We start from the raw sequence: 13786 nt of genomic DNA, 5'->3' as shown, positions 1-13786 counted from the left end.
ATTCCCCTTTACAGTAGCTTTCTTGCTTTCTGCCATTCCATCCACTTGGCTCCAATCTCCCCCGCCTCGGTGAGATTTTGGGTTTTCCATCTTGGATGTACGTGTTATGTCCTCAGGAACACCATCCAAGAACTGCTCCATTTGTATGAGGAGGTGCAGTTCGTCAATGATTGAACATTGTTCCTGATATCCAGGCCTTATAATTCTTTCCAACGTAGTAGGTGTGTTTGGGAAATGACCCATTTGGTTCCACTTTTGGGTTCTGAAACGCCGACGGGCATGATCCGGGTATTCCCCATTCTGTATCTGGCCTTGTGTTGAAACAGTTATAATCGTTCATTTTGTCCTTTGGCATTTCAGCCACCACCTCTGCTAAGGGGTCCACTGAGGTGTGACCTCAGCTCTACCATGTACTGGTCTTCAGGGATGCTGTACCCAATGCAGGCTCTTTCAAAATTTTCTAAGAAGGCCTCAGTGTCATCACTGCCTTGTAGTTGGAATTTCTTGTGCGGTTGAACAACAACTGGCGACGGTTGATTAGGATTGGCTGCGTTCTGATGCTTAGCCTGTTCTAATTCCAGGGCCTGCCCGTGGGCCTCCTCTCTGTTTTCCATCTCTTGTTGGTGTTTTTCCATCTCTCGTTGGAAGGCCATCTTTGGCTGCTTCTGGTTGTGTTTAGGCCTTCCACTTTTGTGTGCGTGGCCTTGTCTCTGGCCATCTGTGTCTGTTAGTAGTTCTGTTGTTCCATTGCTTCCAGCTGTACTGCTTCTGGTTTCGGGACATCCTGGTTCTTGTGTTTGGGGTGCCCTCTGTGGTTATTTTTGTCTGAACTGCTGGCTCTCTTGTCTCCTGGAGTCTGCCTAGCAAACTCCTTTTTTTAACTTCTCTTCTAGCTAACCTTTGACACGCAAATTACTAGAAAACCACTTTTGTTTACTTATGTCTCTTTATCCTGTGTGTGTTTGCTGGCGTATTTGATTCCCAATCTGAATTCTATTGTTTAACAAAAGACCCTCTAATGTCACTTAATGGCTCCTGCTTAATATGCAAGCCACCTGAGCATACTGAGAAACAGAAAAAAAAATGTTTCTCTCTGGCTCTTTAAAATCAAAACCCTTTCTCTCTGCTAAAAAGCCCTAGCAGAGAAAAAGAAAAAAGAATATTCCTACTGGTTCTGGATTCTTATTTTTCCCACTTCGCTGCCAACCATATCATAAAGCCTTCCAAATCTGGACCTTAGCGTCCAGAAATCTGAGTGCCTGCTGACTGCCTTCTAAGCTTAATTACCAGCTTAGATTTGATCTCGCTGCCACAGCCAAGTGATTTCCAGGACTTGGCTCCTCTCTGGTCTCCAAACCTTCTCTGGGAGCCCCAAGACTCAAGAAGCCCTGAGTCTTGCCACAAAGGGAAGTAAGCCCCTCCCCTTGTCTCTCTTCTTACTCTCATTCCCAGTTCCCCTCCCTGGGTTATCCTGGCGATACTGTACTTAACTCCTTGAATGCAAAACAGAGACGGCAATTTACTTTCCCCCTGAGGCTATGCAGATTCAAACCTAATCAAGCTAACACAAAGATTTCCCCTCCTTCTCCTTAGCCTTAACCAGAGAAAAACTCAAACAGGTTTTAAAAAGAAAGCTTTATATGAAAAAAAAAAAAAAAAAGACATCAAATATTCTCTGTATCAAGATGACAATAATACAGGATAAATTGCTTAAAAGAAAAAATGAATAACAGCCTTATTTCAAAAAGGATACATTTAAACATTCCAGCAAACTACACACATGTAATAAAAATAAAACAAAATAACTATATAAGCTATTGTTTTGCTTCCTTTGTACTTACAACTTTGAAACTGAAGATTAGAAGCTTGAAGATAGAAAAAAGCCTCTCATAGCCGAGAGACAGACAAAAGACAAAGACCCAACATTCCCTCCCTGAGTTTTGAAAAAATCCAGTTTCCTGATTGGTCCTCTGGTCAGGTGTTTGGTTCCCTTTGTAGATGAAAGAAACATTAACCCTTAGCTATCTGTTTATGACACGAGCCCCTTTCCTGTCCCACCCCCTGCAGCATGAAGCTCACCCAAGCCCCTTCTCCCTTTCCCCCTTGCTAGCGTGGGGCTGGTGAGAGCCACTCGTCAAAGCCCCCTTCCTTGCCTGCCCAGGGCTGGCCTGAGCCCCACCACTCACCCCTGACAGCTCCTTTTTGGCAAAACTGGCCATTTGTCCCATTTGGTCTTGCCAACTGGTGATCAGTTGGAAAGAAAAAATTGGACAAATGCCCAGTTTTGCCAAAAAATGTCAGGACATTGGGGCCAAAATAGGATATATGGTTAGCCTAGGCCAGGGGTCCCCAGACTTTCAGTCACACCCTCCCCCTTAGCTGATCCTTGCCTCCTCTATCTCTGGGGCCGGGGCCAGGGCCGGGGCCGGGGCCAGGGCCTGCAGTCAGGAACTGAGTGGGGGTGTAGCCTAGAGCAGAGCCACAGCTAGGGCTGGGGAGGGGCGAGGGCAGCAGGGCAGAGCTGGCAGTAGGGCTGGGCCCTACTGTGCACCCCTAAATGTTCTTCCATGCCCCCCCAAGGCAGTGCACCCACAGTTTGGGGACCAGTGCCCTAGGCTGTTTTAAGAGCTGTCCAGGGAGCCCAGGCAGCTGTGGGGAGCCCTGGACCCTGCATCTGCCTTGGGCAGGCAGATGAGGTGCCTAAGAGCAGCCCCTGGCCTGTACTCCTGCCCCCCCCCGACAGGGTGTCCAGGGCTCCCCACAGTGGCCCAGACTCCCATGGCTGGGAGGGATACTGGGAACCCAAATGTTCTGTGGCCCAGGCCCCCCCAACGTTCTTACTCCACTGCTGTGTGCATTTGATTATTCCTTCCTAAATATAAGTTTTTGCCCTTGTCTTCACTGAATTTCATCTTGTTGAATTCAGACCAATTATCCAGTTTGTCAAGGTCCTTTTGAATTCTAGTCTTGTCTGCCAAAGTGCTAGCAACTCCTCCCATCCTGGTGTAATCCCCATATTTTATAAACTACTCTCCACCTCCATTATCCAAGTAATTAATGAAAATATTGACTTAATAGCAGACCCAGGACCCAACCAGATGTGTTCTCCCAGTTTACTGCAACCATTGACAGTCTTTCAACTAGTTATGGACCTACAACATCTAGACCATATTTCCCTAGTTTGCTTTTGAGAAGGTCATGTGGGACTGTGTCTATCGTTTTACTAAAAAGGAAAAAATCCCCAAGATGTTTCACATCTACTTCTTTCCCCCCCATCCACTAGGCCAGTAACCCTGATAAAAAAAAGGAAATTAGGTTGGTGTGACTAAGCGCTGACTCCGTGGATGCTCCAGGAAGGGTGGAGTGGGACAGGGCCAAGGGCTTGAGCACCCCGCAGTACATTGGAAAGTCAGTGCTGTGGGTGTGACCTGCTTTTTTCTTGAGACATCCACCTAGGGCTATTCTGTGTAACCCTATCGTTCTTCAGATGCTTACAAATTGAGTTTAAAAATTTATTCTGATATCTTTCTAGGTATCAAAGTTACGCTGAATTACCCAGGTGCTCTTAGCTCCCCTTTTTTAATAGGTTTACTATGCTTGCCCTGTCTGTATATTTAAAGTTTGTCTAAATTGAGGGATCCAGCCTCCAAAGTCCTGATCACTCCAGCCCCAATCTAGCAAAGCATTAACGCCCCATGCTTAACTTTAAGTGCATGTAGCCACAAGTTAAAGTGTTTTGCTGTGTAGGCACCAGAGTGCTCAGTGCTGTCCAAGATCAAGTACAGATGATGAAGTATATTCTTAGAGTTATACTGAACATAATGGAAGAGACAGTTTCTTCCCCAAGTACTCTAGTCTAGATAGGCCAAACAATGCCTTAGAGACACTTAATGAAATAGATTACTGGTGGTGTACAGACACAACTACACAGGATCTTTTCAGGGGGCAAGACAAAGATGCCACATTTATTATGATAATCTGATTTATGACCACTAACTAATATCTTAATCCTGTACACACACACATTATACTTAATACCCACATGCACCCATCTGATGTTCTACAGTTGCTGCATAGCTACCAGTCCTGAAGACAGCTTAAGTTCATGGCTTGATTTTGCAGCTTGGGTTCGTAGCTTGTGGTGACTAACTGGCCAGGAAAGCCAGGCACAAGGAAGGGCTCGGTCTTTGTTGGGCCTGCACCGATGTCCTTCCATGTTGGCAGCAGAAAGTTACCCTCCAAAGTCTTTCATCTCACCCATCCTTTTTGTAGGCTTCAGTTTGAATCCAGAGTCTATAGGTCTTGCTGTGTCACGCTCCCTCTGGGTTTGGTGATTGATCACCTGTCAATTACAGGTGTGACTTTCAGCCGTGGACCTGGCTTTGATCTTCCTTCTATTGTACCTTTTCTTTTTAGGATGGACTCTTCTTACTTTGTTAGGGCTGTTGTCTGCATCTTCAGCCAGTGGGTTTTGAACTTTATTTCATCAGGACAGGCTGGGGCTGGAGGTTGATTCCATCATTCATACATGCCTCATTCACACATCTAAACTAAACTAATAAGATTACAGCAGGGTTTGCAAAAATGAAGGTTGGAGGAAGCTTTTACAAAAATGGAGCGAGCGTTTTAAAATGGGGTTTGAATTACAACATGGCAAACAGTGAACTGAAGTTACAATGTAGGCAAGTGTAGCGAATGATGAACAGAAGTTACATTAATAAAGTGAACAATTAAAAACAATTTCATTTATCAGTTCTACACTGGGAATTGGATTTCTACAGTAATAGTGCTGTTATTGAAAAAAAAAGTGTTATCTGGTGGATTAGCATTAAAGAACTTCACCGAAGTGGGTTTTCAGCAGGGATTTGCATGAAAGGGTGATTGCTTGGCAAACCAGGAAAAGGAGAGATTTCTAGGTGAAAAGCAGCATAGAAGAAAGCATCAAGATATGAGAGAGAGAGGGGAAGCTGATATGCAGGAGCTCTGAGTGAGAAGGAAAAGAAGAGGTGTAACCTAGGCCAGGTCTACACTGCGACTTTAAATCGGTTTAATGGCCGATATACCGATTTAACGCTGTATCCGTTCACACGACGTCGTCATTAATATCGAGTTAAACGGCTCCTTAAATCGATTTCGGAACTCCTCCCAAACGAGAGGAGTAGCGCTAAATTCGATAGTGATAACTCGGATTAGGGTTCATGTGGACGGAAATCGACGTTATTGGCCTCCGGGCGGCATCCCAGAGTGCAGCACTGACCGCTCTGGACAGCAATCTGAACTCGGATGCAGCGGGCAGGTAAACAGGAAAAGCCCCGCGAACTTTTGAATTACATTTCCTGCTTGCCCAGCGTGGAGCTCTGATCAGCACGGCTGGCGATGCAGTTTGAAATCGAAAAAGAGCTCCAGCATAGACCGTACGGGAGATACTAGGTCTGATCGCTGTATGGGGAGACAAATCTGTTGTATCCAGCTCCGTTACAGAACACGAAATGCCAAAGCGTTTGAATAAAAAACTGCAGGATACACAGCGCTGCGTGACAAGCGTAACGGGAAGCCAGAGACTCAAATGGACGCTCATGAAGGGAGGGAGGGGGTACTGAGGACTCCAGCTATCCCACAGTCCACAGCAGTCTCTGAAAATTATTTGCATTCTTGGCTGAGCTCCCAATGTCTGTAGGTTCAAACACAGTGTCTGGCGTGGTTCAGGGAACAGCTCCTCAGTTTATTTCCCCCCACCACCACGTGAAAAAAAAAAGGGAAAGATTGCTGTGCTATGGCGTTTGCTCAATGCACTCCGCGAAAAAGGCGCCAAAGGGTTGTCTGCTGCCTTCACAAAGGGAGGGGTGAGGCTGTACCCAGCACCACCCGGGGCAGTGTTTTCTGCCCCATCAGGCACTGTGCTCTCAACACGGAAGTGGGAACTATGGGATAGCTGAGGAACAGCTACCCACAGTGCACCGCTCCTGAAATCGATGGTAGCTTTGGACCATGGACGCAAACAATCGATTTCGGGATCCCACTGTGGACGCGCTAAACCGATTTTATTAGATCTGTTTTGTAATATCGGTTTAAGCTAATTTGAAATAATCGTGCAGTGTAGACGTACCCCTAGAATGAGTTTGAAAGAGAGGAGAAGTGGCATTATCCTGCAAAGGTGCTTAAGTAGCTTGATCTTTTCAAGAAGGGGAAGGAACATTAAGCACTATGTTGAGCACAATTTTACTACATCTCACAGGATCAGGATTTAGTTAAGTCACCTTGCTCATCAGCAGCTTTGCAGAACTGCATTGTCTATGGTACACAAACTGGTTCTGTAATTCACCACTGGCAACAGGAATAGTGGAAGTATTAGTATAGCCAGGGCTCAGGTTTTTTTTTTTTTTTACCACTACACCAACTAACCCTGCTCAAAGGACCAGAATAGATAACTACCATGACTTCAAAGGATTTTGGATCAGACATAGAATTTGCTATCAAAAATTGTTTTGCAGTATTGAAAACCTAGGAGAATGCTAAAAAGATTAGCATATTTATTAATATTCACCTGTATGAAGCAATTTACATGATAAATCAGTTAACCTGCAGTAATTTAACTGCAATATTTTTAAAATAGTTATCAAAACATTAGTTTATAGAATGTATATTTTACAAATAAGCTTTTATTAAAAAATCAAAACAACCAAGCAATTTTCATAAACATTTTAGGTAAGACCATGTTAACATTGCCATTAAGAAAGCCTTAAACAATCCTAAGTCACATGGCTTTTTTTTTTTAATCAAAGCCATTTGCCACATTTGATGTCATCTATGTAACACTGATAAAACATCTGAGATGGGTGCATTGGTGCCACAGCTGTAAAGCCAGTGGAGACTAAAATACACAGCATTCAATAGTACATTTTGATATACAACAATTAAAGCAGCCCAGAATCAGTGATTCAGCAGTTCCATCTGAAAATTGCCATTTCTGGACATGTTAAATTACTGTTGGAAGGCTCCACTAGGTCCTGCCTAAAGGGTACTGATCTGCTTTCATTCTCAGTGCAATAGATCATACAATTATCACAGTATTTTTTTCCAGAGTTGTGTAAGTATTTTGAACCCTTGATGAAGGCACAATGGGAACATACAAATTATTGCTTTGTATTTTGTAGAATGAATATGTAATTCAGGAATAACCTTTTACGGAATTATTTGTCTTCATTCTGGTCTTCTTTATGGTGTTTAAGAGGTGAAAATTTTGTTTTTATAGTAGCTACATGGTGGCTGTTTTGAACATAGGTGTAGTTTGACTTCCATATTTGGAGAGGGCAGCTCCAGTCAGGCCAACAGGGCCACATGGGCGGTGGGGGGCAAATTGATGGAGGCTTGCCACATGTGATGGAGGCTTGCAGTTTGGGGGGGGGGGAGGGGAAGAGAATGCCTCCCCCCCATCTTCCCCAAACTACACCCATGGTTTTGAAGAAGGAATTCATCGCTTCTCTCTCCCTCCTGCTGAGATTGCTGAGGAGGATGTGTGATGTACATGCTGTGGCAATCATTGCAGGATGTTTAATTTGTCAGGGCTAGTATAGAGGGTAACAAGAAAACTTTCTACAAATACAACACGACCAAAGACAGGACAGGCCCATTATTCAATAACAGGGGGAGAGGGGAAACAGAAAATATGGAAATGACAGGAGTGCTAAATGACTTCATGTCAGTTTTCACCAAAAAAAGTTTAGTAGCAATTGGACATCTAACAGTGAATGCCAGAGAAAAGGAGATAGGATAGGAGGCTAAAATAGGGACAGAAGAAGTTACAAGTTACTTAGACAAGTTAGATGTCTTCAAGTCACCAGGTCCCAATGAAATACATCTTAGAATTTAAGGAGCTGACTGGGGAGAGCTCTGAGCCATTAGTGATTATCTTTAAGGCTATGTTTAGTCATTTTTAGTAAAAGCCATGGACAGGTCACGGGCCATAAACAAAAATTCACATGATCTGTCTATGACTTACTAAAAATACCCACCCTGACTAAAACTTGGGCATGGGGCCATGAGTGGTTGGGGGGAAGAGGAGCACAGGGGCACTGTAGGGTGTGATCCAGAAACCCCATTGGTATGGAGGAGGGGGGCAGGCTGTGGCCCAGGACCCCTGCTGGTACTGAGGGAGGGGTGTGGGATAGCAAGGGCATCTCCTGGACAGCTCCCTGCAGCTCCTAGACAGCTCTGCTGCTCCTGCCACAAGCACTGGCTGCGGCAGCTCCCATTGGGCAGAATCGCAGCAAATGGGAGCTGTTGGGGCAGGATCTGCGGGCGTGGGCAGCATGTGGCGCACACATCCACTTCCCCAGCCCCTCTGCCGCCTAGGAGCTGCAGGGGGCCCAAAGCCAATGGGAACCAGGGACCGCCCCACCCTGAGGTAAGCACTCCTCCTGCACTCCTCAACCTCCTGCCCCTAGCCCTGAGCCCCCTCCCACACACAAACTGCTGCTGCTGGCACAGAGGCTGCCCAGCTAGGGCAGCCCCATAGCCAGCACCAGCTGCTGCAAAAGTCAGAGGTCACGGAATCCATGACTTTCGTGACAAACTCATAGCCTTAATTATCTTGAAATGTCATGGAAGATGGGAGAGATTCTAGAGGACTAGAAAAGGGCAAATATAGTGCTAATCTATAAAAAGGGGGAATAAGGACAACCTGGGGAACTACAGACCTGTCATCTTAACTTCAGTACCAGGAAAGACGACGGAGCAATCAATTCACAAACACCTAGAAGATAATAACTATAGTCAGAATGGACTTGTCAAGAACAAATTGTGTCAAAGCTACTTAACAACTTTCTTTGACAGGGTAACAAGCCTTGTGGATGGGGGAGGGGAAAAGCAGTAGATGTGATATAGAAAATCAGATTATTAGGGTTGGAAGGAACCTCAGGAGATCTAGTCCAACCCCCTGCTCAAAGCAGGACCAATCCCCAAATGGCCCCCTCAAGGACTGAACTCACAACCCTGGGTTTAGCAGGCCAAATGACTTTAGTAAGACTTTTGATAAGGTCTCACATTTCCTTCTCATAAACAACCTAGGGAAATAAACCTGGATGGAGCTGCTATAAGGTGGGTGCATAACTGGTTGGAAAACCCCAGAGAGTAGTAATCAGTGGTTTACAGTCAAGATGGAAGGACATATCAAGTGGGGTCCTGCAGGGATCAATTCTGGGTCTGATTCTATTCAATATCTTCATCAATGATTTAAATAATGGCATAGAGAGAATGCTTATAAAAGTTTGCAGATGATACCAAGCCGGGACTGGTTGAAGGTGTCTTGGAGGATAGGATTAAAATTCTAAATGATCGACAAACTGGAGACATGATCTGAAGTATATAGGATGAAATTCAATAAGGACAAGTGCATAGTACTCCACTTCAGAAGGAGCAATCAGTCAGACACATACGAATGAGAAATGACTGCCTAGGAAAGAGTACTGCAGAAAGATCTGGCAGTTATAGTGGATCACAAGTTAAATATGAGCCAGTGTAAGACTGTTGCAAAAAACAAAACAAAAAAAAATACCCACACCCCACAAACATCATTCTGGGATGAAGTAGCAGGAGTGTTGTAAAGCAAGACACAAGTAGAAATTCTTCCACTCTAATCAACACTGATTAGGCCTCAACTGGACTATTGTGTCTAGTTCTGGGCACCACATTTCAGGAAAGATGTGGACAAACTGGAAAAAGTCCAGACACGAGCAACAAAAATTACTGCAGATCTAGAAAACATGATCTATGAGGGAAGTGTGAAAAAAAATGGGTTTGTTTGAAAAGACTGAAAGGGGACATAACAGTTTTCAAATACATAAAAGGCTGTTACAAAGAGGAAGGAGGAGAAAAAAGGTCCTTAACCTCTGAGGATAAAGACAAGCAGCAAGGGGCTTAAATTGCAGTTAAGGCGGTTTAGGTTGAACATTTGGAAAAACATCTCAACTGTCAGGGTAGTTAAGCACTGGAACAAATTGCTTAGTGAGGTTATGGAATCTCCATCATTGGAGTTTTTTAAGAACAGGTTAGACAAACACCTGTCAGGAATGGTCTAGATAATAGTTAACCCTGCTCTGAGTGCAGGGGACTGGACTAGAAGACCTCTTGAGGTCCCTTCCAATCAACCTCTTGAGGACCCTTCCAGTCCTATGATTGTTTTATGCTGTAATAAAATTTTGTTATTCCTGCTGCACTCATTTTTGTTGTGTGCATAGCAGCATTTGGTGACAAACTGGAATACCTAACTGAAAGAATGCATAGTACGCTGTGCTACCACACTGCTCAGTCTCCAGAACTGTCTTGTCAGTACTTTCCAAGAGGGCCAGATTCATTACTAATATTTTTAAAGTCATCTATGTTAGATAAGGTCTGAAGCCAGTGAGTAAGCAACATGCTTAAAGATCTGTGATAAAATGACTTGCTTCCCACATTATCAGCACAACAATAAACAGACCAAGATTAAAGTTATCACAGAACAAAACATAGGTTGAATGCTGGTTTACATATATATTATAGAAATTACCCAGAAACTGAAGTCTAGCTGATTTCATGGACAGGCAACAACTCATCACAAAAGTTTGCATCCACAAAACAGTCTTTACATTCATCTTACATGGGTAGGACAATAGCACAATAAAACTTAGTAGTCAGATAATGCTATATATTGTATTGTCTGTTTAGAACTTATAATACTGCACTGATACATGCTATAGATATTATTTCTTTAGCAGGCACCATTTCCTTAGTAATTTACTGGCCTTTTCTGACTCTACTAAAGGGTTGCCCTCTAACAGGAGAATTTTTCCCAGCATACCTGTCTCAGGCTGCCCCTTTAAATTTGGAAGCATCAAGCAGCTGTAATGCTAAAGTAGCCATTTTGTAACTAATTGCTGCTCCCTGTCTCCAGGTAGGAAGTATTCTTAACTCCTATTATATTTGCTCTTGCTCACGACTAATATATGGCCCATTCCAATATATCTATAGCTACAGCCAGCCATTCTCTCACCAGATCCACTTATACAACATACAGGAACAACAGCCAGTGACTGAACAGCAGCTGCTCACCAGGAGCCAAGTCTAATGAGAGTATGGGGGGAGTCAAAGCTGAAATCAAGGCTGGGATTCACACTTACCGGAAAGAGGAGAATGGATTCTTAGATGGTATCTTAGGAGACCTCCATCCGCCCCTAGTTACTAGCAGAAATGGATGGTCTGGGGCAAACTTCACTACGAGGGTGGGAACTTTTTTGGATTTTGCACCATGTTGTCAGTGCATTTCTTTTCCTCTCGCCTCACTCTTCTAGCGAGACAGACGAGTCTGACAGTCACCAAGCTCGGTCAGGGCTGCAGCGTGCTGGCTCCCGTGTAAACCCCCAGCGCTGCAAGCAATGTTGCTTAAGAGCGTGAGAAGAGACCCTACCCCACCCAGTTACCCTCCCACCGGCTCCCCTCTCTTCCCTCCCCTGCCCAGGGACCTCTCTCCGCCCCAGGTCTTCCCTCTCCCTAGTGATCTAATGACTCCCTCTTCCCGCTCCCCTGCCGCCGCGCACACCCGAGCCGCAAGGAACTGCAGCTCCGACTCCAAGTCCTTCTACTCAGCCCCATCACAGCATCGGTAACCATAGAAACCTCAAGTAACCGGCTCATTGGGTGGTTTAATATAAGGCAGTGACCAATAGGGTGCAGCCCTGAGCAGAGCTCTTCCAATAGCATTGCGGCACAAGGCAGGCCGGTGTGCTGACGTCAGTGGTGGAAGGTGGGACTAGGGAGACTAGGCTGAAAGGGGGTCGGGACTCGGCGGCGGCTGCACCACCAGCATGGAGACCCCGGGGTAGGGCCCGGCCGGCGGGGAGGCTGCAGCTGGGGCCCCTCCGCCCCTAGAGCCCCTGCCAGCGGTGTCATCTGTGCGGTGAGTGAGGCCTCGGGGCACTGTAGAGTGGGGGTCCCCTGGGGCGAGGACCCGGCTCCAGATCAGAGGGGAGGCTGAGCCAAGAGGGAGCAAAACCAGCTGTAGGGAGCCGAGGAGAGAGGTTGAGTCTCCCCGAGAGAGTCGTGGCTCCTGGTTTCTCCCTTCACCCCCAGATCCCTTCCCCGCGAGGTTTCCGTCTTTTCACCCTAACAGCCCTTTGCCCCCACTTGGCGATCCCCAGCCTCTCCCCGCTTGGCCTGTCTCTTTCCCACACCCCACCCCCAATCCTTTCCCCCCTTAACCTGTCTCTTCGCGCACTAGTCTCGCTTCCCTCCCCCAGCCTTACCCATCGCCCCCCAAATCTTTCCCTCCCTAGGCCTGTCTCTTCCTCTGATCGCCTCCCACCGCCTTTGCCTGACTCCTTTCCTAAAACTCTCCCCCTAACGCCCTCTCCATTCCTAACCTCTGGCGCCCAGACCTCTGCTCCCCCGGCCCTCCCAAGCTTGTGTTTCCCTCCAGCCTTCCGTTTCCCTGTAAAATTGGCTTTGCCTGGGCTTAGGCTGAATGAACGCAGCCACAGTCTCCTCTAACCCTTCCCCGCGCTGGGCTTCTAGGTGGCAGGCCCACGAAACTGCCCCTCTGCGGTCCCCGAGCCCCGTGGGGAGGGGGCAGAAGGCTGCCTGGTTTTGCCTGCATATTCTAGGAGTGCGACAAACAGGGCGCTGGCGGAGCGGAGCGCAGGGCGGATGAGAAGGCAGGTGTGCGGCTCGTACCGTGTGTGGGGCGGGAGGAGGCGAGGGGGACACACGCTGTTTGTTCCTGGGGCTTTAGATTGTGCTGGAATGTGAGGAATGCGCCAGGGGAAGCGCGCACACAACTCGCTGCAACAGATCGCTCCTTGCCCAGCTCTCCTCCAATAGTCAAAGGTCACTAGAGCATCTACCCGGGAGCTAGCGAACCTCTCTCTGTTTCCATGCTGCAGAGAGGGCAGGAACGGTGTCTGCTTGCCTTAATGCCTTCGGCATGGCATTGCACAGGTTCAGGTTAGATTCTTGCTGCATTTCTCCGCGATGAGATCAGTTTGAAGGTTGCTTGTCCGTCACCGCGCCCGAGTTGAGCAAGGCTGGATAGTCACTTCCTCCCCGTTATCAAGGGCCTTTGATTTCTGCGCCAAGTTTTTACTGAAAGATTTGTGCAATTGGTATTTAAATTGTTTGGTGTATGTTCTAAATTGTTTGGTGTATGTTCCTAAGCCGAGCTGCAGAAGCTTTGGTGGTGGTAGCGGCGGGGGCGGGCGGGAGGAGAAGAAAAAATGTTCGTCGTGTGTGGTGTTGCCGCAACACACATTTTGCTATATGTTTTGGTTAATACTTGTAAACGGCGATCTAATCTGGAAAATATTTCTGTGCATGGATCCTTCTTGTTTAACATGAACTACCTTTCTTTATCATACTCAGCTGCATTTGTACTCTCATATAATACGTAATGAAAAGGAACAGAGAGGCAGTGTTTTGCCAGAGATGGGACAGATAGAACTGTCTGGTACTGTTAAATTACAGGGCGTGTCAATTACCATCTTGAAACAACACAGAAACCTAGCAGGAGGCAACAATCGCCACCATGTCTTCCCCCAGATTTACATTTGTTAGCACCAGGGCGATTTTCATTCTGCTATTCAAACTGTCATAGCCATTTAAGTTGATATTTGTGAGGAAGAGATTTGGGAGTGGTGGGAAGAGAAAAAGGGACTTAGAAAACTTTTAGAAAACAATAGTCCAGCTGTAGATAAAATAACAGACTACTAATAGTGGGTGTCTGAGCCTAGTCTAATGGTGATTATTTTCTGTCTGTGGCTTA

At 46.1% G+C, this 13786-nt stretch overlaps 2 protein-coding genes across 5 annotated transcripts in view; one reads left to right on the top strand and one right to left on the bottom strand.

Moving 5' to 3' along the window:
• The window catches only part of CCDC148 (coiled-coil domain containing 148), a 139711-nt gene extending 128097 nt beyond the window's left edge, over positions 1-11614 (bottom strand). Inside the window, exon 1 of one of the 2 annotated variants that reach the window (XM_032778735.2) lies at positions 11573-11614. The gene's annotated coding sequence lies outside the window, so the exon portion shown is untranslated. Of the gene's footprint in view, positions 1-11153; positions 11399-11572 lie in introns of those variants that run through there. The other variant, XM_032778737.2, reaches the window with a different exon arrangement.
• A 200-nt stretch (positions 11615-11814) lies between these two features.
• PKP4 (plakophilin 4) overlaps positions 11815-13786 on the top strand; it is a 238895-nt gene continuing 236923 nt past the window's right edge. For all 3 annotated transcript variants that reach the window (XM_075070216.1, XM_075070214.1, XM_075070213.1), the window contains exon 1: positions 11815-11929. The gene's annotated coding sequence lies outside the window, so the exon portion shown is untranslated. The remainder of the gene's footprint in view (positions 11930-13786) is intronic.

This window comes from Chelonoidis abingdonii, chromosome 10 (genome assembly GCF_003597395.2).
Source record: "Chelonoidis abingdonii isolate Lonesome George chromosome 10, CheloAbing_2.0, whole genome shotgun sequence".
Classification (NCBI taxonomy): domain Eukaryota; kingdom Metazoa; phylum Chordata; order Testudines; family Testudinidae; genus Chelonoidis; species Chelonoidis abingdonii.
The sequence above is the reverse complement of the archived record's forward strand: the minus strand, read 5'-3'. Positions and strand labels throughout refer to the sequence as shown.